The following is a 27,012-nucleotide window of genomic DNA, read 5'->3' as shown; positions in this document are numbered from 1 at the left end:
ACAATGGAGGTCAATATGTTTAGAGTTTGTTTACGGGTAATTTTAGGATTGTCAATGAGTTTTGCGACAGTTTACAACAGTTTGCTCTGATGAACTCGTTACACTTGTGACTCTCGACATGCATATCCCCGACAAACCCGCTGAGCAACAAAATCTCACCCCTTCACTGTTGACCTCCCTAAATGCTAGAAAGCTTTCTATTCTAATAGTTTCTTCCCTCGAACAACTAGACTTTGATATTCCCTTTCTGCTACCTGCTTCCCTGGCTGTACTGATATGCGGAAGTTTAAATGTAATGAAAACCAACATCTATTTAATCTTTCCTGGACATGGTCGCAAATAGTGACCCTTATGTCCAAGTGACGATATGCCTTGTTAGAGTTGTGGTTCGAAGCAGATCAAGATGAACTGACAGCATTTGACGACCACAATCTCGGCAGACTATCTAGATGTGGACGTTAGCGCTCAGAGGGCCGTTTCTGATGGTGATGAAATACATGCACCCCGAACCCAACCGATATGTATAGTTTGTGTTTTCTTTGGTTTCTCTAGCATTATTTTATTTTTTATACTACCGGGGGTGCCCGGCTGTAAAATACGCTGAAATATATTTTAATTCATTCAGACGTTGTTTTTATTATTACAGAGCCAATTATCTATTGAATATTATATTGTACCTAATATATAGTAATGATTTCTAAAGTTTTAAAAAATTACTTGGGTATCATCAACTAGAATCGAAACCAAAACATTTACCATTTCAGCCACGTTCCCTACAGTTTGCGCTATCAACAGATTGATAAGAATTTTTTTAAATCAAACCAATTCAAGCCATGAATGAATTCGTGCATACACAAAAATAATAGAAATGATAAGTCGAAATGAATATTTTCCATTTCAATTTGCCAACACATTTTCTGTGCACGTTATTCATTCATCCAAACAAAGATTTTTACTCGTTATAAAACATCCTTAGTGCATGGTTACTAGTTACTCTTAATTTCAGTGTTATGTGACCAGTAGTTTAAGAGTTTATCAGTTAAATATTTTCACACACATACATAAATCTACTGTTTTATTCACTTGTCCAGTGTCTCGGTTGTTGGCAATGTGTAAGAGATGACGACACGGACAGAACAGGAAAGAAGAAAAAGAGGACATTGGTTGGTTGGTTGGTTGTTTTTGTTTTACGGCATATCAACCCTTTTGGAGTTATTTAATGCCGAATCCAAAGATTTTGAAGAAAAAATTTTTAATAGAATATATTTGTTGTTTTCACGTCAGTTTCTATTTAACCCATAGTTGGGACCCTAACAGGTACTACCACTCCGGGTCAGAGTGGATCTGGGAGCAATGGTAATTAAAGGGTGGCTCCACACTCCCCAAAGCCCACAAGCTGGGGCCTCACCACTGGATATAGTTTAAGGTCATATCCAGGACCCCCATTAAGAGACTTTTACCCTCTGCAGGGGGGCAGTCGGTGTATTCTAATGCCCCACCGACAGGGCCAGAAGACAATGGAAATAGCGTTGGGATCAGCGATTGTCAAAGGGGAGCACACATCGTAACCCAATAAAACTATTTGTATGTGTCATCTTGTTTTCCGCAGTGTTGTATTATCTTTATGTTTATCTAACAAGGTGTGAGGCTGATTACCGTAATCAACAGGTGCAACACATATACCCTCCTCTCTCTCTTTCTCTCGTACAAAACCGACTTCGAAATCTAGTGAGTAATATCCTTTTCTCCTCCCTGCTATTTTTTGCTTACAGAAGAAGCGTTGCGAGTCTATTTCTGATCTATCGTTATTTTTATGGCAGGTGCTCGACTGAACGTCATTCTATGCGCCCCCTCCCACGCCTTGTAAGACATTCACAGCAAGCACTCGCCTAGTCACAATTACTATTAGCAATTTCCCTTACTCTTTATCAGTGTTTAAAATTAAACAAAATATCCATGAGCAGCGCTTTTTTTTTTGTTTAGCAGAATTGCTCGTCTGTGGAACACAATACCATGAGACTGCTTCCTATGTGTATATAACATCGTCGCTTTCAAGTCCAACACAAGCTTTTGATAAGTCGTCCTTTAAAATAAATTAACTAATTCAGTTTCCACCATCACCGATCATCACAGTGTTGTTTCATAAAAACACCCAATAACAATTATCCTTGAGTGGCCTCCGAGTCTTGATAAACAGTGACTCTACAGCAGTAGTTCTTAACCTTTATTACATGGCAGCATATTACTGAGCTCACCTATCATAAAAAAGTAAATATTTTCTACTCATTTGCAATTGATTAATAAAAATAAAAACAATCATATAAGGAAATTTTTTATTCACATGAATAAAACATGTCCTGCATTCAGTACCTGGTATAGAATGATAATGGTGAAATGGATTACCAATGTTTATTGTTATCGAAAAATTTTAAATATTCAATAATTTAAACAAACGATTTAATACACATTTTTATTTATTTATTTATTTTTCGATATTTTAGCGTTAAGATCATGTAACTAATAATGTGTGAGTTAGAAATTTATTAATGCAACCAACTCCAGTTATAACGATATGAAAGCTGTTTTCCAACTAAAACAACTTGTAACTTCCACCTATAATCTCTTCGCGGCACACCAGTAATCATTCCACGGCACACTAATATCCCGGTTGGGAATCACTGCTCTATAGTAAAAAAAAAAAAAAAAAAAAAAAAAAAAATTGGTCTTTTTATCATCTTTGTTGATAATATCAGGGTTAATTTTGAACCGAAAAAGGTTGACAATCATCATGCGCTTCTATGTTGCCGTGGTTACCTCCCTTCTCCAGATTTTCTTTGTACCACACAGGTGCACGTGTTTGCACTCACCCCCCCCCCTCTCTCTCTCTCCCTCTCTCCTTCTCCCTCTCCTCAATCGTTTTCCTCCTTGTTTTTCTTCAGTTGCAAAACAAAAAGAAAAAGGACAGTTTCAAATGATTAGTTACTGTTGAATTAATTTTAATTACTTTTTCTTTTTTAGAGATAAAAGATATGTTTGACATATTTATAATACTTTCAGATTATTTTATGAATTAAAAAACAAACGTGATTTTATTTGGACGATTACGACCTAAAGTTAATATGGAATCAAAGAAAATTATTTGGTGCTACTATAGCGTGATTTCTACCGTCATTTTCTGCTTAATATGGGTGATTAAAAAAACCCAACTAAACGAGAGAAAAAAAAACAAATAATGTAACTTATAAGTTCATTCGACCATTTTCACTTATAAAATACTAGCCTAGAGATGCCCGGCGTTGCCTGGGCGTTTGGAGGTGTGTGTTGAGCAAAAAAAAAAAAAAAAAAAAATGGTAGTAGGCAGACAGCCTCAACCCCGTACTTCGAAGGAAGAAAAGAACACGAAAACAAAAAAGTGGCGTCTTTGCCGTTGCGTCTATCGCCAAACAGGAAATGGCGCAGGTTTAAATTAAGGCTAGTCAATCGAAAAGAGTGGATGTGGATGACTTTCGAAACTATTGGCGAAAAAAGCGCCCCCTCCCTGTAGAAAAGTGTCTAGTTGAGGGTGAAGGAATTAATGTTTTTAGTACATTTTTTTTCGATATTTGTCGTCCGAAGGGTCGAGCTTTAAAACGATACCGATCTCGTGAAAATCTGTCGCCTCTATCGAAAGTTTTAGACATACATACATACATACATACATTTAAACAGACAGGTGAGATTTATATTATAGACTAGCTTGAGTGCCCGGCGTTGCCCTGGTGTTTGTAGGTGTGTGTTGAGCAAAAAAAAAAAAAAAAAAGTTGTATTAGGCAGGCAGGCTCGAACCCGTGACGCAAAGGCAGAAAAGAAAGTGGAGGTGTGTATAAGGGTGCTGGTTGAGCAAAAAAAAAAAAAAAAAGAAAATAAAAAGAAAAAGGAAAATTGCGAGCGTAAAAAAAAGTGATAGTAAGCAGGCAGGCTCGAATCTGTACTGCGAAGGAGGAAAAGTAAGTGAAAATAAGTGACGCGCTAGCTGTTACGCCCATCGCTAAACCGGAAGTGACGTAAGTTTAAATTAAGGCCAGACAATCGAAAAGAGGTGATGACTTTCAAAAAGTTCGGCGAAAAAAGCGATCCCTCCTTGTAGAAAAGTGCCCAGTTGAAGGGGAAGGAATTAATGTTTTTGGCCAATTTTGCGATATTTGTTGTCCGGAGGATCGAACTTCAAAATGATACCGATCTCGTGAAAATCCGTCGCCCCTGTCAAAAGTTTTTACCATACATACATACATACATACATACATACATACATACATACATACATACGTGATGGCAGCAACTCGTTCTCGAGTATTGCCATTACTTAATATATCCCTGGCTCAAATGACGCAAACATGAGCGCAACTAGCAGCATGTGCCAGACGGTCACCTTTATGAACCTTCTATAGTCCAGCACATCCACTGATGACCAGGTCCAAGCTGTGGTGCCCTGAACACCTACCAAGTCAGACCCTGGAAGTTTCAGAGCCTTTATTGCCATTCACGACCATATTGCATCAGTCCTCATTGAATGTCCGTTTGCCGTTTTAGGCTACAGCCAGCCTTTTTGTTATCGAGATACACACTGATTGCAAAGTGTGTATTCCATACATACATGCATACATACATACATACATACATACATTTAAACAGAGACAGGTGAGGGTGAGATTTATATTATAGAAAATTAACGTTTAAAACGCGGAGAAACATAACTAAACACGCATATGCTTCCGAGATGTTGTTAAGAGAGTTTTATTCTGGAGTGGTGCACAGTCCCTATTTACAATGCCTCCCCACGGGACAGAGTTAGACACCAGGGTTGTTTTTTAACGTGAAAAAAAAAAAGCAACAAAAATTTTTAATTGTCTCAGTAGTGAAGGATTTCTCCTCCACTGAGAAAGAGAGAGAGCAAGAAATTGAAGTGTAGTATAGTGGAGCACAGGTTATCCCTATCATTGAACGCTAAGCAGAAGCAGGTTCAACAATACATTCTAATGAATGGCCAGCTTATAGACAACTTCATCAAGCTGGGTATGATCACAAAATCGTCAATCACCAGGAACACTTCGTAGATCCAAATACAGGTGCGCACACCCAACAAATTGAGAGGATTTGGTTAGACAGCAAGATTGATATTTTGGAGAAAAGGCGAGGAGTTCCACAATATCTACTCCAGTTGCACTCGGATGAACACTGCTGACGTGTTTTGAAAGGAGATCAAGATTACTCTGTTGCGACATTAAATAAGGTTTTTTTTTTATTTGTTTTTTTTGTAATTAATATTGGTTCCCCGACAAAAGGAGGGTGGACCTGTTAATTTACCTTCGTTTGTTCGTTCGTCTGTCTGCACTTTTCTCAATAACTACGCCTTGGAATTTTTTGAAATTTTGCACAAACATTAAACATGATATGAGTAAAAAAGTAACAGAATGGATTTTCCAAGAAAACTCTCCCCCATCCCCCCAGGAGTGCCTATCGGGTTAAAATGGCTTAAATTGACACTTTTGCGCTTATTAAAAAAAAATGATGCCTTGGATTTTATAAAACTTTCTGAAAAGTTGTAACCAACTGATTTCTATATAATTTTGTTTGTCTATACTTCTCAATAACTCTTGGGTGTGCCCCGGAGGCTATTTTAGGGTTAATAAAAACACTCCATTTTTGGGAATATTTTACCATATTTGTACAAAATTTTCTGTGTATGTCTATTTAGCAGTTTTAAATGGTGCTGAACTCAAGTTTAAATATGTTAACGCCTTGGGGACTTTTGGGGATAAATCGGGGGGGTGCAAATGATGGACTTAGTAATTTCTTTTTTTGCATGGTGCAGAAGTCAAATTTACATATGTTAAGGCCTAAAACCGTTTGTTCATTTTCACCAGGATTTGACGTCCCCTGAGGACTTTTGAGGCTAAATAGGTAGTGGGGGGGTGCTGAACTTAGTCATTTTTTTATGCCTCGTTCACTGTGCACTCACGGGATCATGCCTGCTTCACTTTTTTTTTTATTAAATTAGTGAAAATTCAACTTTGCAATATTGACGAATGAAGTTAATTCTGATTGTTTAAAGTTCGTTTTATGGATTTTGCAGCAAGTTTTATAGAATAGAACAAAATAGTCAAGAAGTGTGGAGTTTTTTTTATCCCCCTTTGGTTAGATCATTTTAGACCCGAAAAATAGGGTAGAAGTCACAGTTTAGTAGCACAAATTATTTTTCACGTTGATAAATTTTTCATTTTAAATTAATTACAAAATAAATAACTTCTTTCCTCGAACCAATCGCTTTTGGAACTCTCTCTCTCTCTCTCTCTCTCTCTCTCTCTCTCTCTCTCTCTCTCTCTCTCTCTCTCTCTCTCTCTCTGTTCCTTGTGTTCACGACAGCAAGGGAGTGACGGTGACTAAATAGCTTAGAACACGGACTGACACCTTGGGTGTGGCAAGTTCAAATCCAGTTCGTTCTACAAAAATACTCGTTGTTAAGGATGTTGGCAACCTTCACATAATCTCTCCCGAGAGTGCTCGATGCCTTTCTAGAAAGATACCGAGAAAATGAATACCAACAATAATCATCTGATTCATACGAACCGAATGAATTGCACTTGGTTCATCGGGTATTGGCACACAAGAATTTAAATGTAATGTGAACAAATTCCCCACCCAGGTCCCCACCATATAAATCTGGCCCTTATCACAATAGTGTCTGTGAAGTCCTGTCATGCAGTTGCACCTTCATTCAGAACATCGTCTTTTCTTGTTGCACCAACTGCAACAGGTTTTGCAGATCTGAAAAAGTTGGACAATGATGTTGAAATCTGACAAAAACAAAAAGAACGAATCAGCAAGTGAAAGAGGGTCTCTTGTATATGAAACATCACGTGCAGATGAGGATCCCGTCCGGCCAGTAGTCACACTCTATACAGCTGACCACCATTCACTTAATCGCGTCCACTATAAGATGGACCATCCCCCAGGGTTGAATAACACTGGATTAGACTATTTTGTGGGCACACATGCTCAAGCTAAGAGGGGGGAAAAGATAACGAAATACAAAGGTGTTATATATGACAAGAAAAGAAGCTGGAATCTTGGGAAGATCTCCATCATTCCAATAGTCATATGACGAGCTGAAGTCATGAAAAAGAATTTCAAAACCTACCTGACAAATATACCCGGTGAACCAAGTGCAAAAGAGATACAAACAATTGCACTTAAAGGGACGGTTATAATATTAAAAAGATCTCTCGGTTGGAATGTATGAGAAAGCGGGTGAATAATGTCTGGCATCCGATAGGATGACACATCCTCAGCTTGAACAAAACAATAAGAAAATTGAAGAGAGGAAGAGGCTAGACTATTTCTTTCAATTTGCTGGGGAAGCGGGGGGGTCGGTAAATTTTTACTTGGTTTCCATCTTAACATTTTCCTTTAAAATGACGACTTAATGAGATTTTCAGGTATGTTGAAAACGAATATCGCATTTAAAATTTCCGCAAATAAGTAGTTTTCTCGATATTAACAAATATAATTCTTTATGTTATGCGTGGTGGGAATTCTTGTACGCGCAAGCGTGCGCAAAAATATGCGGACGTTTGCGCGTAGAACGATAAGGAATTACATTGCTTAATATCCGGAAAACTACTTATTTGTGGAAAATTTAAATGCGATATTCGTTTTCATCATATCCGAAAACTGTTTACAGTTGTCATTTTAAAGGAAAACGTTAAGGTGAAAACCAGGTAAAAATTTACCTTTTCTTTTTATCCCTTTTTTTTTTTTTAAATTTTAAAATGCAAACCGTCATTTTTTAAGAAGCAAAACGAACTAAGAAAAGCACAGGGAAAAGAAACAAAACAGGTGTGTATTTTTTTTTTTTTTTTTTCGCCGTAAATTCGTGAAAAATAAAAAATAAAAAGCCAATGATTTTTGATACCAAAAAAAAAAACTTGTCTCCTTTTCACTGTGTAAGCGTGTCACATCTTTCTTTTCTTCACCCCCCCCCCCCTTCCGACCTTCATTTACGCATGCGTAGACATTCCGTTTCATCGATTTACTCATAACTGAGTTCATTTACATGCGCCATTCAACCCCCCCCACACACATATACACACATTTTTTCTGTTGATTGCGGCGTACTGCTAGTTCTATACACTTTTGAAGGTTCGCCATCCCAGGCCTTACCTTCTCTTTGACAAAGGGTTAGTTTAATACTAATCATTTGAGACATTTCTACTAGGAAATGCCGATGGGGCTGCTCAGGAAACTTTTGCAAGGTCAGAGTGCACCCCCTTCCGCCTCGGTGACGTTGACTTTTCAATTCCCCTTCTGTCACATTTCTTACTTCCTTCAACATATAAATACTGATAATCTTGAATTGGTTTAGTCTAGAATACGTCCTCGACAATCCGTGCGACAGAGTCGGGTCATTTTTGCGTAAGTAATGGCCCTGGCTGATGGTATTCATCTCACTCCCATGGTGAAAAATGTGACACAAGGGTCGGACATGCAAAAAAAAAATGCCTGGACAGCCCCATTGGCATTCCCTGGTAGGGACACCGCAGGCGATTATAAATAGACTAACGTTTTTTCAAAGACAGAATGTAAAGCTTGGGACGATAAATCTAGACACACAACCAGCATCATACGGCAATTAAAAGGGAGAAATCGATTACAAGAATGACACAGAACTGATTTCGGTGCGAAGGAAACAAATCCCGAGGCTGATGTTCTCTTCCCTCTTTGTGTGTGAAGGGGAAGGGGTTATTATAGTTGCTTAAGGCGTCCCTAATGTGGAACATCGACGCGGCTGCTCAGAGACGTTTTACTGGCCAGAGTGTGCACATCTGTTGTGAGCTGGCTTTTCAATCTTCACCTGCCGACCTTATGTCATGGAATAAATACCGACACGAAGGCCACGCTCACACACGCACACGTTAGCCAACAATAAACACACACACACATTCACATGTTGGACAACAACAAAAAGGGACACCCCCTCACAAGTTAGATAAATTTAACATACACACACACACACACACACACACACTAACAACAACGATAAACACACACACACACACACACACACACTCACACGTTAGGAAACAATTACACATACACACTCACTCACACGTTAGACAATAATACACACACACACACTCACACGTTAAACAATAAATACACACGTGTACGTAAAGCAAGACTTCACACGTAAGACGAAAAACAGACACACATACACACATACACACACACACTTTATACAATTATAAACACACACGCACACACACTTTATACAATCATAAACACATGCACACACGTTAGACAACAATAAACACGAACACACTTACACTTTAAACAACTATAAATGCATACACTCACACGTTAGATAACAATAAACACACACTCACACTCGTTTGACAACAATTAACACACACACACATTTAAACGTTAGACAACAATACACACACACTCACTTACACGTTAAACAACAAACATGCACACTTACAATTTAGACAACAATAAACACACACACAAGTTAAACAACAATAACACACAAACACACTCACAAATTCAACAACAACACACACACATACAGGTGTGTCAGAATTTTTTGGGGAATTTTTGACACCCTTAACACAAAGCTGTGAATAAAATATACAAAACTCGTAATTTCTCTTTTTAAAGTAGTTTGTTTAATTTTTGTATGGAATATACTTCCAAAAAAACTATTAAAGTTTTTTGAAAAATAATAGAAATATTATTTTTTCTTTTTTAAAAAACAATGTTTACAAAGTGCCAGCGCGCGCTCATGCGGCCATTTTTTTTTTATTAATGAAATGAATTCAATTTTATGAGTTAAATTTTTTTCAATTTTTTTAATTTAAAAAATCTATCAAAATTTTTCTATTGGTTCAATTTTAAAGATATTTTCAGGTTTAATGTGAAATTTTATGCTCTTTCCAATGAACTGGATATAATATTTTAGACAAACGTTTTTTTTTTTTAAATTCACCCCTCCTCCATTTGGAAATGTCTATTAGAATGAAAACAATTTTTTCACCTCAGATGTATATGTCACAAATTGAAGATAAAAGATCAATAAATAAAATAATCTAATTGAAAACAAAAAAAAAGAATAGTTTTGTGCAAATTTATCTGTAAAGTCAAAAGTTTAAAACCTTTTTTTTTTTAAAACATGTTGATTTTTTTTTAAGTGGAACCTCATATTTTAAAAATATTGTCTAGTAAATATGAAGCACTTACTATAATTTTTTCTATTTCATTCAATGTTGTTTCATTTTAGATCTTTAAAAAAAATTTCATTCCATAAAGAAGAAATAAAATATTTTAAATCAAAAACTCATGTATTTCTTTAAGAGAATAAAAAAAATGGAAAATTTGTCGAGGGGTTTGTTTATAAAAGTAAACTTACTCATGAGTGAATATGATCACTTTTCATGTACGGTGACCCATATGGACTAACTTTTGTTGACAGCAAACACATGTCAGAAATAGAAAGGAGAGATTAATTGTGGCGTTTTTAGGCCACCGTAGTTCTCAACTCGAAGAAAGGGAGGCAAGCCCGCTCTGTGACCATGACCATCTGATATGACAATTTAAATTCGCAGTATTTTTGAATCCTTGCTTAAAAAGTTATTTTATTTAAAAAGTACATGGAATATAAAATATGAATATGGATGAATTCTTAACAATGAAGAATGGAAGTACCCATTGATTAGTATTTTTATAGGTAAGTGATTTTTTGGAATTTATATATATTTATTATATTCGAAGTAAGTTAAAATTCGTTGATTTTCTTGAAATCTTTTTAAAGAAAACCAATTTAAAAAAACAAATATTGCATATTTTGCTATTAAACCTGTTATTATTTTTAAATTTGATCTTTGCTCCTTTTATTGAAAAAAAATTAGGGTTTAAATGACATTTTTCAAGTAGTTATAAGCTTCGAAAGATAGTAAGTCTAATTATTCAAGTTTTTATCACGCATTTTTAATGGCGACTTCTGACACTGCTACTGCCACACATATGCACATTAGACAACAATATGCACACACACGTATGCACACGTTTGTCAACAATAAATACACTCACACAAGCACTCACACACGTATGTGTTAGACTACAATTAGCACACACACACACACACACACACACACACACAAGCACTCACATACACACATGCATGTATGCATTTGACAACACTGCACACAACACTCACACATATGCATGCACGCGTTAGACAACAATATACATAAACACAACCACACTCTCTCACACACACACATACACACACACACACACACACACACACACACACACACACACACTTGCTAAATATAAGTCAATGGCAGATCTGGGAGAGACAGATAGACTTGGGTTGCACGTGAAGTCGGCTGTGCCATTTTATCTAAATTTTTTTATTGAAAATTTTCCTGAGCTTGTCTAGATTAGTGATCTTTTAAATCAACACATTTCAGGTGAAAACATTATTACGTACTTACGTGTCATGTACGGCATAATCACGTTGACACACCGGTTCTCGCCAGATCACCGAAGTTAAGCAACGTTGAGCCTGCCCAGTACCAGATGGATGACCATTTGGGAATTGGGAAGGCTAGGCGCTGTATGTACCTTCTGGGAAGGTTGGGCGTGGGGCCAGCATCCTCACCCTGTAAAAAAAAGAACTCCTCACTACAAAAGCATCTACAAAGTTGTAGATGGCCTATACCCCTCCAGGGGCTCAAGGGCTATGGATGGACGTGTCATGGCAAAATTAGTATGAATTGCAAAATTACGAAAAATGATTCAGTAATGACAAATAAAAATAGAATTTATCAAATTATCAAGTTGTATGGTATATGGAAGAGTTGTGCGACTAATTCAGGATTTACAAATAAGGCAGATAACTGTTGTCATAAATTACTTTAAATTAAGGGTCCGCCATTTTTAAACAAAAAAAATTTAAGAACGTAGTTGTGGAAGACTTTTTTAAAATACATCTAGCACATTTTGGATCTATTTTTGCATTTTTGGAATTTAAACAAATTTCGACATGGTACTGTTATATTGCAAAAATGAATGTATGGAAACAAGAAGGACAAACGAAGAAGTTTAGTTTAAACTTTTATTCAAGGCCAATGTGATTGTAGCAGGTGCTGTTGGTATTTTCAGGATGTACCGGTGATGCCGGAGGCAGTGACGAGAGAAGGGGGGGGGCGTTGATCAGCTTCTTGGAATAAGGATAGCATTTGGTCACCAGGCTCTTGGGAGTCGGTGCAAAAAAAAAAGAGGTAGTTTGGACAGCTGCTGCAGTGCTGCAGGTGTCGTCTGGGGTGTGGTCAATGACGACTGGCTGCTGCTGATGCTGTGGCTTAGGCTGCTGCTGGGATGGCAGCGTCGACGGATAACCTCACTACTCGGTGATCTAGCCTTTTCTGCTTGGTTTTCAAAAGCCAGCTGTATTCATACTTGGCCCGCAGATGTAGTTGAAGACATGATGGCTCCGCGCGGTGATATGTCGTTTTCGTTTTAGAGTTGTGTAAGTTCCAATGTTAATACGTAAGTCATCTGTATGTCATCTGTTTGGGGGTATGTTCACTTGTCTGAATCAGATTTAGGCTGATGAACCTGTGGATGTATTTGACTAAGAATTATGTTCCCATGGTTCTTTTTTTTTACATTTTCACCCCAAACAAGGCACATTGCCACTTTGTTGTAGGGGGCTACTATCAGGAACATAAGCTACAGGGGTACTGTGTAGGAAGTTGGGCAGCAAGATGTCGGTTCATGTTGCACTTGAACTTCTGCATGTCAGTACAGTCGGGGAAGCAGGGACCCGGAAGGGAATTCCAAAGTCTAGCTGTTCTGGGGGAATATTTTGTTGTTTGAAACATTTTTTTAGTGCTCCGTAGCTCAATAGTCTTACCATAAAACCTCTCCACACCCAGGCAACGCCAGGTATCGCCGCTAGTCTTCTATAATATGAAAGGCAAACTGTGTGTGTGTGTGTGAGTGTGTGTATTTTTTTGTGTATGTCCAGCAAAGGCTTTTGGAGGGGGGTGCTTAGGGGCGGTTTCTGTTTCTTAGACCCATTTTATATGCTACCTTGATTATAATATCTATGATTTATGAGAGGGGGTGGTGTGTATCTTTTATTTGGCCAAATTTACACGCTATTTTCGCGATATTTTTTACTCTCTGCATGATTGTTTCATTTTTTAGTATAAAAGCGAAACTGAATGTGTAACAAACCATGCTTCCTGGCAGGGATGTCCAATACGGGAAAAACCCATCATATCAGGGGGGGGGGAACAAACAAATACGCAGAAACTGGCTTGCAGCCAAAGTTAAGTTTCTCCTATGGCGTGGTTAAATTATTAAATTTACACACCTGTCACTTAATTTCGTAATCGTTTAATTTCACCCATTCTCAGTTCTCTGCCCGCGTAGCATGGCAGTAAGTTATCAGCTTATTGACCTACCTACCTACCATAACATTTTTTTTTTACACCTCCAAACACCGAGACAACGCCAGGTACCTCAGTGAGTCTGTAATATAAAAGGCAAAATGTGTGTTTGTGTGTGTGTTTGTATGTCTGCCAACGCTTTCGACACACACAGCAAACACTGACAAAATTGGTATCATTAGAAAATTGGATTCTCAGATGACAAATATCCAAAAATTGTCCTAAAACATTAATTCTTTCATCATCAACTGGGCCGTTTTTTTCCAAGGAGAGGGTCAGTTTTGTGTGGACATTTTTTGCAAAGTCATCATATGCCTTGCAATGACTAAATTTATTTTGAACGCCGTGGGCACGACGGCTAAACCATTGGCCAATTTTTGACTCCTTTTCGTCTTAGCATTAAAGGTTCAAGCCTGGCTACTGTGGCTAATTTTTTTTTTTTTTTTTTTTTGCTCGCATGGGTACTTGCTGCTATTTTCATGTTTTTAGGGTTTGGTTAATTTTTCATTTTTTTTTTTTGTGCTCACACAGGTATTTTGATGAAAACATTCTTTTTTAGGGCTGTGTTGCTCATTAGCCTTACTATGCCACCTCTCCACATTCAGGCAACGGTGGGTACCCTCGCTAGTGTTCAATAAAGCTTTCATTTATTTTATTTTACAGAAAATAATCCAGTAAAAGTGTTAAATGGATTTAAAAAAAAAAAAAATCATCCACAATTATGTTTTATTTAAAAATGGTGGACCCTTAATTTGTCCATTTAAGCAAAGGGTTATTTCCCTTGTTTGTTAATCTAAATTGGTCGCACAACTCTTCCACATTAAAAATATGATAAAACTCAATAATTCTATAGATTCTATTTTTACTTGTAATTATTTTTCTACTGGATCGTTTTTCATAATTTTTGGAATTTATACTAATTTCGCCATGACACATGACTACGTAATGATGTTTTCATCTGAAATGCGTTGGTTTAAAAGATCACTAACGTTAATAAGCACTGAAAAAGGCCATTCAATAAACTTGAAAATGTTGTACTTTCTTGTCTTGAAGTAGCAACTGACTTGATAGATGGATGGAAAGAAAGTAAAAGCAGATGCTACAATAAGTCGTTGGTTAGTGATGTCAACAGATCATCTGTAGGAACCGCTTGTTAAAAAAAAAAATGCGTCTAGCCGCTTCGTTTTACATTCGGCTAGATGAGATCACAGACATAAGAGGTGAAACACAGTTGTTTATCGTCAGTGAAGAGAAAACCATTGTTGGCCATTATTTGTGTTGCCTCCAACTCGAACTAGAAACAACAGTATCCAACATGTTTAAGAAACTTCATTTCATTATTGAAGATGGCATTAACTGGTCACAATGCAAGTCTGTAGTTACTTCGTTCCCACCGCAGGAATATGTGACATAAACTTATAAGGTGAAAAGAGTTCAGTCAGCGCCCTTAAAGAAGCACTCTGACATTTTAAAAGTTGCCTGAGCAGTCCTGTCGGTATTCCCCAGTCAGGGCGCCACAGACAGTAAATAATACATTTGCTCTACCTGAAAGATGGGGATGGGAGCAACGACCTGAGAAAGTGAATCTCCTAGAATTGCACATACCTCAGCCGATAGGGAAGAAACCATCTTAGTAATAGCCTAGTGTCTGATGGCTTTGGTGCCAAGGGAGACAAACACTGGTTGTACAAAGTTTGCTAGTACTGATGCTGGAAAAGGCATGGTCGGCACACTCAATCACATTGCATAATAAATCCAACTTGTATGGCAACTTACAGTGTGATTTGCAGAGAAGCATTAATGGCAAAGCGACTGAATAAAACTAGAAATGCTAAGGAGAAAACTAACTTTGAGATTCTATTTGACCATGTTTTCGAAATACAGGTAGACATTTCTGTGCACATGCAAAATAAAAATAAAAATAGAATGTTTCCTGAATTGTGTAATGATGTGGTGAAACATATGTTGTACAGTTGATTTTTCGTAACACAAACTTTGTGTGCCGGTGCCAAGCTAGAGACGGAGTGTGGACAGAAGGGTGAGTGAATGGACCACAAGTTCGTCTAATGTTACTTTTTCAGCTGGCTGTTTGCTTCTCCTCTCCTTTGCCTTTTTCTCTGGGATATATATGTGACCTGCTCTCTGCAGGTGCGCTAACATCGGCAGCTGTTTGTGTTAAATAGTTGACATCAATTTTGACAGCCTGATCCCAATCGTTCAGTGCATTTTGGCTACCAGCTGTCATGCGTGCATGTATGCGTGCACAGTCTCAACACGTGAAAATGGAAGCTCATTTTACAAAATTCCTTTTTTCTACTGAAGAACGTTGGTTCTTTTTTTATGCAATCTTTTTCACCCCTAAGAAGGCATATAGACACTTGAATATAAGAGATACTATTTGGGACCATATCTACAGGGACACTATGAAGGGAGTTAAGCAGCGAGATGTCTCTCCATATTACATTTAAACTTCTGCATGACAGCAGAGCCAGAGAAGCAGGAGACCGGGAGAGAATTCTAAAGTCTAGCAGTTCAAAGAAATAAACTGTTAACGTAGAAGCCTTTACAGCATCTAGGAATCTCAACAATGAAGGAGTTGGATTTTGCTGCTTTCCAGGTTAGTCGGGAGTATGTACATTGAAGAGGCACAAGTACTATAAGTTCACCAGAGCACATTTCATTAAAGTACTTATAAAACAAGCATAGGGATGCACCATTGTAGCGATGGGACAGAGGTTGGAGTTTGTCCAACAGTGTGGGACCTATTAGATTTGAGAACCTTTTTTGAATCCTGTTTAAGAGTGAGAGACTAGTGATGAATGCATCAGCTCGGATGTGGCAACAATACGCCATGCATGAGTGAATGGTGGCTTTGTAGAGATATAGGATATTCTCAGGTGTGAGTAATTTTCTAGCACAATAGAGGGAGCCCACCTTCTTTGCAGCAGCTTCGGCAATGTCCTCAATGTATTTGTTCCAATTCAATTGAATGTTTACACTGACAAAGCAGCTCTGTGTTTTCTTTATTGAGGTAGCAACCCCTCTTGAATTGGAAGCCATGTTTAATTTCAAAAGAGTTTCCGATGGGTAATTATTCTATACAAATCCTGGAGGTGAACAATTCTCAGTGGACAACTGTTCTGCACAGGTTCTGGGCTTTATAATTTTGCAGTCAAAGAGCAAAAGATCCTTTTTGTGTTGACACGAAAAAATTATGCGTTGGAATGCTAAGTGATTTAATTTTTATGGAGCAATTCTGGTTTCTGATTGGTTGATAGCAGATGAATTAATTTGATTTGTCAGTTCTCATCAGCAGCTTTATGAATAGAATCTCCCAACTTTGACAGAGCATACCCCCCCCGCATTAAACATCCAAAATATTGCAATATGCAAATATTGCAACATGGCAGGATGAGCTCTGGCTGACAATATTTTTTTACACAAGTTCAATCTTCGATCATCACAGCCGAGAGATTTCCTTCCATACCAAAGCCAACAGTGTCTACATCATTGTTCGGATGACACGTTTTCTGTTGGCTGAGGTATGTCTCTGGTCCTGTGTAGTTCTAGGAGGTTCGCACTCCCAGGTTTTACCTTCTCCTTTTGAGAAGAGGTTATATTATTGCTATACTAGAGAAATGCCGATGGGCCTGCTCAGGCGTTTGTCCAAGTCAGAGTGCTCTTCCTCTAGGACACTGCCTTTTTAAAATCCCACTTTCTGACACTTGTCATGATAGGGAGATAAATAACTTCAGTTATTGATCATGTGACTAAACTAATCGTTAGTTGGCAAAGGTGGGGATATTTTTACTTTTTATCGGGAAAATAAATGCATTTAAATGTGTAACATTTTCATCTTACAACAACAGTTTGTAAATCGTTGTTTACATGAGTGCACATACTCTTGTAATACGCTCTTGTAATGTTTTCACCTGAAATGCGTTGGTTTAAAAGATCGCTAATGTAAACAAGCACGCACTACTCTTATTGTAAACAGAATGGATGCTACATTCATATTTTTTAAAATACAAATTCACTCTTGGGACTTTCTGAACACTCCTTGTATTTAGAAAGAACTGAACGTTCCATTAATTTGTTTAACCTCTTAAATACAGATTTAATCTGGATGTAACTTTTTAAATATATAACAAAGCCGTTCACACATCGTCTTTTACATAAACACATACGTCTGCACACGTGAGTTTTCGCCAATGAGCGATCAAGTGTCCAGTTAAAGCAAATAAAGTTTATTTTATACATACGTGCACGGTTGCTGATCTTTATTCTCTAAGCATCGCTTTTCCATGTCTGAGCCGGTGATCTTCACGTGTTTTTTGATTTTCTGTTTAACTTAAGACGAATCATTTATACATACGTTGCATGGTTGCTGGTTTTACTTCTCTGATCGTCGTCATTTTTCCATGTGTGGAATGTGAACCCTTGTAGTATTTGACCTTCTGTTCAACGCGAGATGAATCTAGTGCGTGGAAACACAATGGAGATTTGTGGATGTTTAAAGGGTTTTATTAGAAAAAGAACGGGAGGAGAGACCACATAACTAATTGCTTGTTTACTACTTAGTTTTCTTAACTTAATCTTAAGAATGAAAAGTGAGAGACACTGACAGTCAGACACTGAGATGACATATGTTTAGATTCTCTACATTGTCAGATGCATTTCGTCTGTATCGTTCCCAACTCTCTATTCTATTTCAAACCGTGACGACTTTTCTATCGTCATCTCATTTCCCTGCATTTCTAGCATGCTCTGTCTAGAGAGCTAACCTTTTATACACCCACCCCTGCTTCAATCACGCCGCTTTTTTTTTTTTTTTACACAGTGATCACCACTTATCAAGGCCCGGGAGCCACTCAGGGATAAGGGTTATTGCAAGTACATTACGTTAGTGTGGAGATTTGATGAAGTGTTTACTTAAATTACTATTTTCCTTTGCAGGTTATCCTGACATGTACTTAATGTAACCCTCGCCAAAACTCATACTAGTTAACATAATCTCTACTTACTCACGTAGGGTTCCAATATATCATAAGTGGTAAAAAAAAAAAAAAAATGGGAAAGCAATGTAGAAAAAAAAGTTGCTTTTGTGATTTTCAATTGTTGATTCTTACACAGAGTCTTAAGAATGCGCTGATCGGTTTAGTAAAAGTGAATCTTGCTTGCCAGACGCAACACTTTTTTTTCACAACATATCGCAAAACCTTAAGAGCATGTGATGAATTCCGTGTAGATCTAAAGTATATCATAAAAAGGAAAAGTTATTTCTCGCTTTTGAAAGCTGCCTACTTAGCATAAAAGGCATATCAAGCAACACTACTCGTACATGTATAGTTCTAATGTATAGATACATCGAAACTACAAACAAACAAAAAATTATCATCAAGGTATTCCTGAGTGAGTGGGAAGGATAAAAAGGCCGTTTATAATGATTGATGTTTTTCAAATGTATGACGCGTGAAGAGTATTGTGCCTTAAGTGCATTGAATTGGAATAAAAAAAAAAGTGAACGTAACGCCGATTCACTTTAGACGCAAGTGCTTCTTTTTCATCAATAGAAAAAGAATAAAAAGAAGAAGAAGAGGAATAAGAAGAAAAAGAAAAGAAGAAGAAGAAGAAGAAGAAGAAGAAGAAGAAGAACAACAACAACAACAACAACAACAACAACAACAACAACTACAGCAACTCTTAAGCTTATAAGGTCGTATGCATCGGTTACCAAAAATCACCTAAATTGATCAAGTAGTTTTATTTTTTTATAAGAATATCAAACGTTTTTTTTTTCTTATTTTGTGTTTTGTATCAAGGGATGGGGGTCATTTCCTTTTTGAATTTTTTTGCGCCATGCGATTTTTGAAAATCATTGTATCGGGCATAAATATAGATACAATTTATCATCATATTAAAAAAATCGTAGTTCACTGGAAATTATGCAAACATCTACACTTTGAACAAGCAGATGAGTGGGACACACACATTGGAGATAATACTGGGAAAAGATGAGCACAAATTTCTCTGCGACAAACTCATTCAAGCATATGGAAAAAGGACTAAAAGAAATTGGAATCAAAGGAAAGATTGACACCATACAACACATTTTAATGATGAAAACAGCTGTAATCCTAAAAAAAAAATTCTTAAGTGCAGAAACCAGTCCACATAGCCAACACACCCTAACCAACAATAAATAATTTGAAATAGAAATAGACTAAAAAATATAAAGAGAACATCATACGAGCCCAAAGGAATTAAAATTGACAAAAATACCATAAACCTCACAAAAAAAAAAAAAAATAAATAAATACACGGACGCATCAGAAAGACCAAGAAGGGAAAGCATCAACCAGATTTTAAGTGTATAGATAATACTGAAATTTCGTGGAGGCTTATTGCCACTCAAATTCCAGAGATGATCAACAGTCGTTGTTAGTGAAAAATCAATGGTGAACGACTGTTGCGATAACACAAAAAACTACTACAGTTATCAGTAGATGCAAAGCGTGTTGGATATCTGGAGAAACCTGCTGTCACATACATCCTAGGGAACACCGCTAGTTATTGTCAGTAAGTAATCACTGATAACACGCATGAAAACTAGTAAATAATAAAGTGACGCATGGATCTTCACAAAGGCTTTTCAACATTCAAGTTTTAGAGAAAATCAATGTGAGATAACAATTAGTTAATGGCTGTTGCTATAATGCAAAGTGATTTAAAATGGTGATGAAAGACATTGAGTGACGGAAATCTGAGGAGACTTGTTATCACTCAGACAGTGAACAATCATTAACATGATTCGCGTGAACAGTTGATCAGTAAATAATAGCAATAATAATAACAATAATAATAAAATAATAACACTAACAATAATAACAATAGTATTAATAACATTAATAACAACAATAATACTAACAATAATACTAACAAAAAATAACAATAATAACAACAATAATAACAACAATAACAATAATAGCAATAATAACAATAATAATATTAATAAAATAATAACAATAATAATAACAACAATATTAATAACAGTATTAATGATAGCAACAATAATAATAATAACAATAATAATAACAATAATAATAATAACAACAACAATAATAAATATAGTAACAACAGTACTACTAATAATAACAACAATAATAATAACTACAATAATAATAACAACAACAATAATAACAATAATAATAATAGTAATAACAACAATAATACTAACAAAAATAATAACAACAATAATACCAATAACAACAATAATAATAACTACAATAATAATAACTACAACAATAATACTAACAAAAATAATAACGGCAATAATAACAATAATAATAATTACAATAGCAACAACAATAATGATAATAACATAATATATATATATATATATATATATATATATATATATATATATATATATATACACACACACACATACGGTGATGATTGCTGCATCTTTCCAGATGATCGCCGTCACATTGAGGTCCCCCCCTCATCATCCATGTCATCTCAGATGACATTGCAATCCCACCGCAGATTTGCACGTCTTGAAGCAGATATGACATGCAACTTGAGCAATTTCCGCTGAGTTAACTTCCTCTAGAGGTTGAAGGATATTTCTATGAACAATCATATGTCTTCTCAAACCAGCAGTAGACTTGCAAACCCTGCTGTATATCAAACAGATCGTTTGGTTTAGACTAATAGGCACAAAGTTAACCTGAACAGGAGTTTTGTGTGACTTAAGGTGGTTGACGTAGCCAGCTTTTGACAGAAGCACTCGTTCACAGGTGCAGCATTTCCACCTCCGTGTACCATGGTTAAGACCATCAATTAAACCTTTGCGAAATTCTTGCTTCAGATTGTTGATGGCCTGCTTTCTTTTCTCTAGAGCATCACAATTTTCACGTACAAGCTTTCGCCACTTCAGCCTTGGCAGAGTAAGTTCTTCCCACGTGTCGATGTTGATTTGCAGGACTTTCAATTTGTTCTTAGTACTATAATAGGAGTGCCGTCAGGCCCAGTTGCTTTACTGGAATCGAGGTTCTTTTATTAGTTTGGCAACATCACGCACAGATATTTGTATATCGCATGTTTTCAGACACAGGAGGAAATATGGAGGATTAGCAGACTTGATCACATATGGTAGAATTAGCTGCAAAGTTCTTGGCAAAAAGTTTGGCTTTGTCTGATGCTGACGAGATTAGCTCAGGTCTATTGATGATAGTTGGGATAGAGCACACACTTCTATTCAGGACTCTGTTTGTTATTTGCCAAAATTGGTGGGAGGGAACCAAGCCATTCCTAAGCTACATTGGATTTGACGGACTGAGCATACAACTCTCACGTTCTTTATCACTCTTTTACAGTGGTTGCTGACAGTCCTGAAAGCGATTTTAATCTCAGTACATCTATTACGTTGGAAGACATGGAAATAGTGATTTCTGTGTGCAATGGTAGCAGCACATTCTGGAGAGAACCATAGTTGCCTGTTAGGTTTTTGGCTGGAATTTTTTGGGGGGTATGAAGTAGTCTATACCTACAATTAACTATTCTGTCAGATCTGATACTATAGAGGACACGTTCTTTTTAAACATGGAACACAGAGGTAGATCTGATATAAATGTACAGAAGGTACCCCAATCAGCCATAGAGTATCGATATATTGTATGATGGAGGAGTACGTTGGAGGACTTATTAATATATATATATATATATATATATATATATATATATATATATATATATATATATATATATATATATATATTAATAATAATAATAATAATTAATAATAATATACTTTTAATATATATATATATATATATATATTAAAAGTAGGGAACATACAGGTCAAAAGTGAAAGCGACTTACTTTTCTTTCTTTTTTTTTATAGTTTTTCATAGGCACCTTTTTCCATGTTGTACGTGTGTGCATGTGTGTGTGTGTGGCAACACCAGGTTTCAACTATTCCGCAACCCCAGGTTTCAACAATTTGTGTGTGTTATATTATTACTGTACTCAGACAAATGACAACTCTTTGATTTATGAAAATATAAATCAGCTTTATTGTTGATGTGTGTGTTGGTGGCGACCAAGTGGGATAAGTTGGTTTGGTTTAGGTGTTGTCTGACAGCGCACGCAGGAATTCAGTCCTGCTTTCTGTCCAACAAAACAAATTTCATTTAAGTGTTTTTTTATTAATTCGTTGTGACCTTTTTGACTCTCCTTTACGTTTGATTGCAACGCAACAAGTTTAATAACCAGGATGAATCATTCTCAATGTTTCCGCCCCCCCTCCCACCATGATTCATTCTGAATTATCGCGTTTGGGTATACTCGACTTTGCTTATTCATCACGACTAACCTGACAAGCAACAAAATCCCACCCCTTAACTGTAGAGGTTCCTATATCTATCTATCTATCTATCTATCTATCTATCTATCTATCTATCTAATCTAATCTAATGGTTTCTTTTCTTGGACTGCTGGACTTTGGAATTCATTCCTTTTCCTGCTTCCCTTACTGTGCTAATATGCAAAAATTTAGATGTTATGTGATCTTGCTGCTCAACCCCCTACTTGGAATGTCCTGTGGGTATGGATCCTAATTTACGTCTGAGTAACAATGCGTCTTGTTTAAAGTGAATCAGAGTAAAAAAGAATACATACGGAGAAGCTATGACACGGACTTAAAAAAAAAAAATTACAAAGACTTTTTCCATGATTATGCCATCGAACGTCTTGGAAAAAGAAAACTAAAAAAAATAAAGATTTTTTTTCTTTTAATAAAAAATTATACGTCATTGCTGGGTTTTCTAAAATTTTCAAATAAAAGACTAAGTATGATTTTTTTTTTATAAGGGGGTCACCACAATATCAAGGCCTGAAGGTCACTCAAGGATAAGGGTTAATGAGTGCACGGTAGTCATCGTGATAACATTGTAGTAATCGTTAGCAGTGTGAATTTGGTATAATTTAATTATTTAACAGGATAGCTCAACAAAAACTTGTTTGCATTGAACTTGAAGACAGCCATATTGTAGTCAGCTGGAAAGCAGACCAGTGAAACAGAGTTTCACAGGCGGGCAGTTCTAGTTCATGGAATCCATGTTTACATTTAGGCATAGATAGAGAGTAGGGGAAGTTGTTCGTAGTGGTTGTAGTAGACGAGTGCTTTTTGTGAAAGTTTGATGAAGGGAACCATAGATTGGAGCTCAGACGAGAATTATGACTGATACAAATAATGTTGTTATCTTACAATGTGAAAATCCATCTTGTTTAGATTTTTTAAAACATCTCTCTTTTAAAAACAAAGAAACCAAAAGAATAGCAACTTTTGTGTACATGTCGTTTTGCAAAAAATAATAAAGAGTATTTGAAACCAGATTTGAAACCAGGTTTGAACATGTGGAAAATAAGAATATTTGAAAAAACAAAAAATAATAAAAAAACAAATAAAGATAAAATAATTAAGAATAGCAACCCTTATGTAAAGAGCCTTTTTATGAAATGAATGTCAGCAACGGCAACGGTGTACGCATGCGTGCATTGTTTCAATGGAGACTTTGTTGTTTTAGATAAAAAGTGAATCAGTCGAGTATGTCAGAAAGAATGGCTGCTAGATGACAAGGAAAACGTCAAGACAGATTGATACAAAGGGAAGCACACTTTTCTGACATATAATGGGTCAATTACACGTTAGCTATAATATTCATTTGTTAATATCTTTCCTTTGATGATAACGCATTTCTTTGGAATTTCACGGATTAAAGAAATTTTAATATGTCTTATTTGAGTATCCTGTCGAATAATAAATTCATGTAAAATATAATTTACAGTCTTAAATTTTTGTTCTTCTGTAACAAGCTCTATTTTCTATCTTGGTTATATTGAGCTTTTTATTTGGTTGGGATGACTAGATCATTTTTTTTATATTACAATTTCACCCCAAACAAGGCACAGTGCCATTTTGATGTAGGGGATTCTATCAGAGAAATGTGTTGTAGGGATACTATGTATGAAGTTAAGCAACAAGATGTTTGTTCACATTACACTTGAACTTCTGCATGTCAGTACAGTTTGAATAGCAAGAAACCGGAAGGGAATTCCAAAGTCTAACAGTTCTTGGGAAGAAACTACTAGAGTAGAAAACCTTCTTACATCTAGGGATCTCTACTGTGTAAGGGTGGGACCTTGTTGCTTGTTGCTAGTCAGGTGTATTTACGACGAGGGGGTACAAGGGCTCGTTGGAGCATCCACCATTAAAATACTTGTAAAACAGACAGACAGATGCAATATTTCGTTGATGGGACAGAGGTTAAAGTTTAGATGACAGTTCAGGACCTATCAGGTTGGCGACTCTCTTTTGAACCCAGTAAAGAAGTAAGAGACAAGTCGCAGATGCACCAGCCCAAATGTGACAGCAATACTCCATACATGGGTGAATGGTGGCCTTATAGAGGTACAGGATACTTTCAGGCGTAAGTAGTTTTCTAGCGCAGTAGAGAGAGCACACCTTCTTCGCAGCAGCCTTGGCAAACCTCTCAATGTATCTATTCCAGTTCATGTTCCCTGTAAACGTTAGGCCGAGGAGTTTAAAGAAAGTACTTTCGGGTAATGTGTCCTTAGCCATTGCTATTGGTGGTAGAGAAGGTTTCTTGTAATTATTGAAGGAAACAAGCTTAGCCTTGGCAGTATTGAATGTGACCATATATTTTTGTCCCCAGTCCACTACAGATTGGAGGTCATCCTCTAGTGTTTCTGCCATTTCCTTAGATATGTGTTCATTTGTTTCCCCCTCGTACCTGCTACATCAGCAAATATACTCATCTCAGAAACAATTACCAGATGCATCAGCCCAAGTGACAACAATACCCCATACATGGGCGAATGATGGTCTTATAGAGGTACAGGATACTTTCAGGTGTAAGTAGCTTTCTAGCACAGTAGAGAGAGCCCATGTTCTTCACAGCATTCTCAGTGTATCTGTTCCGACTCATGTTCCCTGTGAACGTTAAGAAATACTTTCAGGTAATGTATCTTTAGCCATTGCTATTGGTGGTTGGTAAGGTTTCATGTAATTATTGAAGGAAACAAGCATTGAATGTGACCAGAATTCTTGTAAACTCGAACCACAGAAGCAGTTTTCCAGTAGTCAGGAAAACAAGATTCATTAAGGCATTTGTTGTAAAGTTTGGAGAGAACTGGAGCACTCTCAGCGGAGCATTTTGTTAATAGTACAGCCGGGATGAGATCGGGTCCACATGCTTTTGAGGTGCCTAGGTTTTTTATGATATCATGCATGTGAGAAGGGGTGATTTTCAGATCATCTAGTGTGGTGACAGGCCACAAAGGAAAATCAGGAAAGGAGTGGTTTGTTGAGTCCAATGTAGAGCTTGAAGCAAACCGGCTAGCAAGCATGTTAGCCTTCTCGGTTGCCGTCCAAACAAAGTCATGATTGTTAATCAATATTTATATTCACTTTAAGTTTACAAAAGGTTTTGGCTTGTAGACTTAATTTTTATATATATATATATATATATATATATATAGCGAGACAGACAGACAGACAGACAGACAGACAGAAATAAAAAGGAACAAACCGAGTTATGTGTTCATTAACGTTCGTATTTATTTTGAGACTTCCTCTGGATGACAAATCGAAATAAAGACGAAACGTTAATGAACACATAACTCAGTTTGTTCCTTTTTATTTCCCGATTTCGTCGGAATACTATTTCCATTATTCTTATCTATAATATAAATCTCACCTGTCTGTTTAAATGTATGTATGTATGTATGTATGTATGTATGTATGTATCTTTGTATGTCTGCCTAAAATTTACGACAGAAGCGACGGATTTTCACGAGATCAATATCATTTTGAAGCTCAATGTCTCGAACGAGATCAGTATCCGTTCGAAGCTCGATGTCTCAGACAACAAATATTGAAAAATTGACCAAAACCATTAATTCTTTCACCCTCAACTGGACAGTTTTCTACAAGGATGGGTCGATTTTGTGCAAGCCATTTTTACAAGTCATCGTATCAGTTGGATTGACTTTGCCTAATTTTAACGTTCCGAACTTCCGGTCACGTCATGGAGTAGCGGTAAGACGTCAGATTTTCTTTCACTTTCTTTTCCGCCTTTGCATCACGGGTTCAAGCCTGCCTGCCTGCCTGCCTACTACCACTTTTTTTTTTTTTTTTGCTCAACACACACCTCCAAACACCTGGGCAATGCCAGACACCCAGGCTAGTCATACATATATAAATAATAAATATAAAATATATATATATCCGTAATCCTGTCTGTTTGTTTGTTTGTTCACAATTTGATTAATATACAGGGTGTCCGTAAAGTTACTATGCAGTCTTATTGTTTTATTGTATTATATTTGTATTAACAGTTAATATTTATTTTTTTTTTACAGGTTTATTTAATCAAGCATGTCACGCAAGCTAACTTTGGAAGAGGGCAAATTTATTTTGAAG

This window comes from Euprymna scolopes, chromosome 20 (assembly GCF_053919585.1).
Source record: "Euprymna scolopes isolate OS-2025 chromosome 20, ASM5391958v1, whole genome shotgun sequence".
Taxonomy (NCBI): domain Eukaryota; kingdom Metazoa; phylum Mollusca; class Cephalopoda; order Sepiida; family Sepiolidae; genus Euprymna; species Euprymna scolopes.
Note: the sequence above shows the minus strand (reverse complement) of the source record.